The following is a 6,729-nucleotide window of genomic DNA, read 5'->3' on the forward strand; positions in this document are numbered from 1 at the left end:
GCTATGCTTTCGGGAGACGCGTGGGTTCGAACCCCACCATTGGCTGTGCTATAAATTGTTTTCTGTGCTTTCCCGTTTTCATTTCCAGGCAAATACTGGGGCAGTTAATATTCATAGGCCGCAGCCGTTTCCTTTCCCTTCCTTACCCAATTTCGTTCACCATCATTCATTTCATCTTCATTAGATCCTCAACTGAGGTTCACGTCAAAAAGGGCATCCGGCCGTAAATAAACACGCCGTATTAATTTATCTCACCTCATCCCCCACCCCGTATCAGGAAGTGGGAAAAAGTAGTAGATATACAGTACATGCATGGGATGCTACCCCAGTCACACACAGTCATACAGTAGTGTGAATCTGTCCTATAAAGTTTTATAGAACACCACTAGTCGCCTGAGTAAAAGGAGGGCCATGTTCGAGATGCGCACTCCTATTGCAATGTCCATCGTTCACAAACTAGTACGTATCTACAGTAACCCACACCACAAATCATATTTTCATTATTGTTTTCTTTTTAGTCTTGTTCTTTCCTGATCATGTAATTTCGTGTTTTGACACAGCACAGAGCCCTAGTTTCTACTAATACATTGTTTTCATGTCATTATTTTGTTGTTCTTGTATAATGTATAACTAAATTTAATTCCGCTTCTGTGCTATTTCTAAACAACTATTGACATTATATCACACTTCTCCAACCATCCACTCCCTCTGTCATCCTGCATAATGGGGTCGACAGCATCATACTGAGTATCCATCATGGTGTTTATATCTAAGATAATTTTTATCAAATGCATTTCATTCACGATGTTCTAAAGAAAGAAAGAAAGAAAGATAAACAGATACAGAGATACAGGAAACATCTCTATGAACCTGACTAAAACGTGGACCACAACTTCTACTGGTCGCGGAATGCATGTATGCAGGACGTAAATTGTATCCCATGTTGTACCATTCGTCATGGAGTTCAGCACTCAGTTCCGTCAATAACGATGGGAAAGAAATATGCAACGAAGTCTCTGCTCTAAAACGTAGCGCAGATGATAGGGAATAAATAAGTTGGACGATTGGTTGTATCAGGGGAGATGTTGAGGACCATCAGCATGCTCGTCAAACCCAGGCCTAAACACAGTGAATATAGCGTTCTTGTTAGGGAACAACATCCATACCATTGGTTGCACTTGGTCACCCAGCATGTCTACATATTACTTGGCTGAAATTCATCCTTTGAGATTAGGAACAGGGTGAACAGAATATCATGAAATTGCAGCCCACACCGTCACAAAGCCACCTCCATGCTTAACGGTCGGAAGTCCGACGCATAGGTTTCTTCAGACGTCCGTCATATATAAACCCATACTGTTGTTCAAAACAAGGTGATGAATGACACATTGGACCATAGTACTCTCTTCCAATCATAATTGGCCCCATGTTTTCTGGTCTCGACACCATTTTCTGCGTGCTAACTTGTGCTTGAAGGAGAACAGAGGTGTGGATACCGCCACCCTGCCACATATGTTCAGTTATTACAGCTCTTATCGGATTGTGAATCCAGAAACAGGATGTTAGAGATATTGAAAGAATTCTGGCATCACTTTTATAGCATTGACAACGATCGATTTTTAAAGGAGAAGGCCTATTAATCATGTCTTCGAAAACACATATTATGGTGTTCTTTTTTGATACTTGCCATGATAGTACGTACAATTTTCCAAGGACTACACAAAATACGTCTTAGGAGCACACACTTGCACTACGCGATAACCACACACTACCGACACGCCCCTTGCCGTGTTACACTAAAAAAAATGGAAATTGCAACACCATGAAGGCATTGGTCGTTTGTGTTGGTTTTCAAGATATGGAACGATGCCATGTAGTTATGTAAGCGATCAAAGTTTCAGACCCATTGGATTTTTGCTACAGGTCTCCCCACGTGATTGGTCGCGGAGGAATCAACTCCAGTATACGGACTCTGGTGTAGCGTATTTGACATGCATTCTGTGCATTGAAGTGCTCCCCGTCAAACATGCCTCGACGACAGAGAAGAGCACGCTATCAACAACTGTCGCCGTTTGAGAGGGCTCGGATAATTGGGCTGTGTGAGGCTGGATTATTGCTAAGAACTGTCGCTGCACCTGTTGGCCGACAGGCATCTACGGTACAACGTGTATGGCAGCAGTGGTCAAATGAAGGTACCCGAACTCATAGACCTGGAGCAGGCCCAGCGCGACGGACAACTGTGAGAGAGGATCGCCGCATCATTTGGATCGCCCGGATGGAACCCCATCCAACGGCAGCGCAAATTCGAGCAGCTGTGGCACCCCACGTTACACAACAAACAGTTGGTAATTGCCTGCGTGCAGGTGGCTTACGGGCCCGTGTCCCTGCAGAAGGTGTTCCATTGACCCCACAACAGCGACGTGTAAGGCTGGCCTGGTGTCGAGAAAGATCGACGTGGGTCGAAGAATGGCATAGGGTCGTCTTTAGCGATGAATCGCGCTTCTGTCTTGCCCGCAGTGATCGCCGGAATCGTGTGCGCAGACGTACCGGGGAGAGGGGCCGCCCAGATCTTATTGTCGGGAGGCACACAGGGCCAACATCAAGCATTATGGTCTGGGGAACTATTGGCTTTAATGTGAAATCACTATTAGTGCTTGTTGAGGGCAGTATGACTGCTCGACAGTACGTTGATAGGGTACTCAATCCAGTGGTTTTTCCTATGATGGTGAATATTGCTAATTGGGTGTTTCAGCAGGACAGTGCCCGGGTTCACTCTGCACGTATCTCCAGAGAAGCTCTCCACGACATCACAACCTTAGAATGGCCCGCCAAATGCTCAGTCCGATTGAGCATGTGTGGGACATGATGGGTCGACAACTGGTCCACCGTCCTCAGCCACCCACAACTCTGGAACGACTGACCCGTGAAGTGCAGCAAGCATGGCCACAATTCCTCAGGAAGCGATCCAGGGCCTTATTGACTCCATGCCTCCACGAATTCATCAATGTATTGCAGCTCGTGGTGGGCACATCCTGTATTGACTGTTGTCCAAACTTGCGGTTAGAGGGACCTGAAAGTGTAATCATCGAATCACAACTGAACAGTCATCCTGCATGTTCAATTACAGCAATGTAGCACTACTCCTTCTGGGTGTTGCAATTTCCATTTTCTTCAGTGTACCTCGGCCGAGGTTACGCACGAACTGGAGCAGTCAGCCTGGCAATGAGTTCACTCAGACTGATACTTGTAAACAAACTCAAGCATGGAGCAGTCAGCGTGTCAGTGAGGTCACTCAGCCTGATACTTGTAAACAAACTCAAGCATGGAGCAGTCAGCGTGTCAGTGAGGTCATACAGCCTGATACTTGTAAACAAACTCAAGCATGGAGCAGTCAGCGTGTCAGTGAGGTCACTCAGCCTGATACTTGTAAACAAACACAAGCATGGAGCAGTCAGTCTGGCAGTGAGGTCTCTCAGCCTGATACTTGTAAACAAACTCAAGCATGGAGCATTCAGGCTGGTAGTGAGGTCACTCAGCCTGATACTTGTAAGTAAACTCAAGTACGAAGCAGTCAGCCTGGCAGTGAGGTCATACAGCCTGATACTTGTAAACAAACACAAGCACGGAGCAGTCAGTCTGGCAGTGAGGTCATACAGCCTGATAATTGTAAACAAACACAAGCACGGAGCAGTCAGTCTGGTAGTGAGGTCACTCAGCTCGATACTGTACTTGTAAACAAACACAAGCACGGAGCATTCAGCCTGGTAGTGAGGTCACACAGCTCGATACTGTACTTGTAAACAAACACAAGCATGGAGCAGTCAGCCTGGCAGTGAGGTCATACAGCCTGATACTTGTAAACAAACACAAGCATGGAGCATTCAGCCTGGTAGTGAGGTCACTCAGCCTGATACTTGTAAGTAAACTCAAGTACGAAGCAGTCAGCCTGGCAGTGAGGTCATACAGCCTGATACTTGTAAGTAAACTCAAGTACGAAGCAGTCAGCCTGGCAGTGAGGTCATACAGCCTGATACTTGTAAGTAAACTCAAGTACGAAGCATTCAGCCTGGTAGTGAGGTCATACAGCCTGATACTTGTAAGTAAACTCAAGTACGAAGCATTCAGCCTGGTAGTGAGGTCATACAGCCTGATACTTGTAAACAAACACAAGCACGGAGCATTCAGCCTGGTAGTGAGGTCACTCAGCCTGATACTTGTAAACAAACACAAGCACGGAGCATTCAGCCTGGTAGTGAGGTCACTCAGCCTGATACTTGTAAACAAACACAAGCACGGAGCATTCAGCCTGGTAGTGAGGTCACTCAGCCTGATACTTGTAAGTAAACTCAAGTACGAAGCAGTCAGCCTGGCAGTGAGGTCATACAGCCTGATACTTGTAAGTAAACTCAAGTACGAAGCAGTCAGCCTGGCAGTGAGGTCACTCAGCCTGATACTTGTAAACAAACACAAGCACGGAGCATTCAGCCTGGTAGTGAGGTCATACAGCCTGATACTTGTAAACAAACACAAGCACGGAGCATTCAGCCTGGTAGTGAGGTCATACAGCCTGATACTTGTAAACAAACTCAAGCATGGAGCATTCAGGCTGGTAGTGAGGTCACTCAGCCTGATACTTGTAAGTAAACTCAAGTACGAAGCAGTCAGCCTGGCAGTGAGGTCATACAGCCTGATACTTGTAAGTAAACTCAAGTACGAAGCAGTCAGCCTGGCAGTGAGGTCATACAGCCTGATACTTGTAAGTAAACTCAAGTACGAAGCAGTCAGCCTGGCAGTGAGGTCATACAGCCTGATACTTGTAAACAAACACAAGCACGGAGCATTCAGCCTGGTAGTGAGGTCATACAGCCTGATACTTGTAAACAAACACAAGTACGAAGCAGTCAGCCTGGTAGTGAGGTCACTCAGCCTGATACTTGTAAACAAACACAAGCACGGAGCATTCAGCCTGGTAGTGAGGTCACTCAGCCTGATACTTGTAAACAAACACAAGCACGGAGCATTCAGCCTGGTAGTGAGGTCACTCAGCCTGATACTTGTAAACAAACACAAGCACGGAGCATTCAGCCTGGTAGTGAGGTCACTCAGCCTGATACTTGTAAGTAAACTCAAGTACGAAGCAGTCAGCCTGGCAGTGAGGTCATACAGCCTGATACTTGTAAGTAAACTCAAGTACGAAGCAGTCAGCCTGGCAGTGAGGTCACTCAGCCTGATACTTGTAAACAAACACAAGCATGGAGCATTCAGCCTGGTAGTGAGGTCATACAGCCTGATACTTGTAAACAAACACAAGTACGGAGCATTCAGCCTGGTAGTGAGGTCACTCAGCCTGATACTTGTAAACAAACACAAGTACGGAGCATTCATCCTGGTAGTGAGGTCATACAGCCTGATACTTGTAAGTAAACTCAAGTACGAAGCAGTCAGCCTGGCAGTGAGGTCATACAGCCTGATACTTGTAAACAAACACAAGCACGGAGCAGTCAGTCTGGCAGTGAGGTCACTCAGCCTGATACTTGTAAGTAAACTCAAGTACGAAGCAGTCAGCCTGGCAGTGAGGTCATACAGCCTGATACTTGTAAACAAACACAAGCATGGAGCATTCAGCCTGGTAGTGAGGTCATACAGCCTGATACTTGTAAACAAACACAAGCACGGAGCATTCAGCCTGGTAGTGAGGTCACTCAGCCTGATACTTGTAAACAAACACAAGCACGGAGCATTCAGCCTGGTAGTGAGGTCACTCAGCCTGATACTTGTAAACAAACACAAGCACGGAGCATTCAGCCTGGTAGTGAGGTCACTCAGCCTGATACTTGTAAACAAACACAAGCACGGAGCATTCAGCCTGGTAGTGAGGTCACTCAGCCTGATACTTGTAAGTAAACTCAAGTACGAAGCAGTCAGCCTGGCAGTGAGGTCATACAGCCTGATACTTGTAAGTAAACTCAAGTACGAAGCAGTCAGCCTGGCAGTGAGGTCACTCAGCCTGATACTTGTAAACAAACACAAGCATGGAGCATTCAGCCTGGTAGTGAGGTCATACAGCCTGATACTTGTAAACAAACACAAGTACGGAGCATTCAGCCTGGTAGTGAGGTCACTCAGCCTGATACTTGTAAACAAACACAAGTACGGAGCATTCAGCCTGGTAGTGAGGTCATACAGCCTGATACTTGTAAGTAAACTCAAGTACGAAGCAGTCAGCCTGGCAGTGAGGTCATACAGCCTGATACTTGTAAACAAACACAAGCACGGAGCAGTCAGTCTGGCAGTGAGGTCACTCAGCCTGATACTTGTAAGTAAACTCAAGTACGAAGCAGTCAGCCTGGCAGTGAGGTCATACAGCCTGATACTTGTAAACAAACACAAGCATGGAGCATTCAGCCTGGTAGTGAGGTCACTCAGCCTGATACTTGTAAGTAAACTCAAGTACGAAGCAGTCAGCCTGGCAGTGAGGTCACTCAGCCTGATACTTGTAAGTAAACTCAAGTACGAAGCAGTCAGCCTGGCAGTGAGGTCATACAGCCTGATACTTGTAAACAAACACAAGCACGGAGCAGTCAGTCTGGCAGTGAGGTCACTCAGCTCGATACTGTACTTGTAAACAAACACAAGCACGGAGCATTCAGCCTGGCAGTGAGGTCACACAGCTCGATACTGTACTTGTAAACAAACACAAGCATGGAGCATTCGGCCTGGCAGTGAGGT

Source organism: Anabrus simplex, chromosome 2 (genome assembly GCF_040414725.1).
Source record: "Anabrus simplex isolate iqAnaSimp1 chromosome 2, ASM4041472v1, whole genome shotgun sequence".
Classification (NCBI taxonomy): Eukaryota; Metazoa; Arthropoda; class Insecta; order Orthoptera; family Tettigoniidae; genus Anabrus; species Anabrus simplex.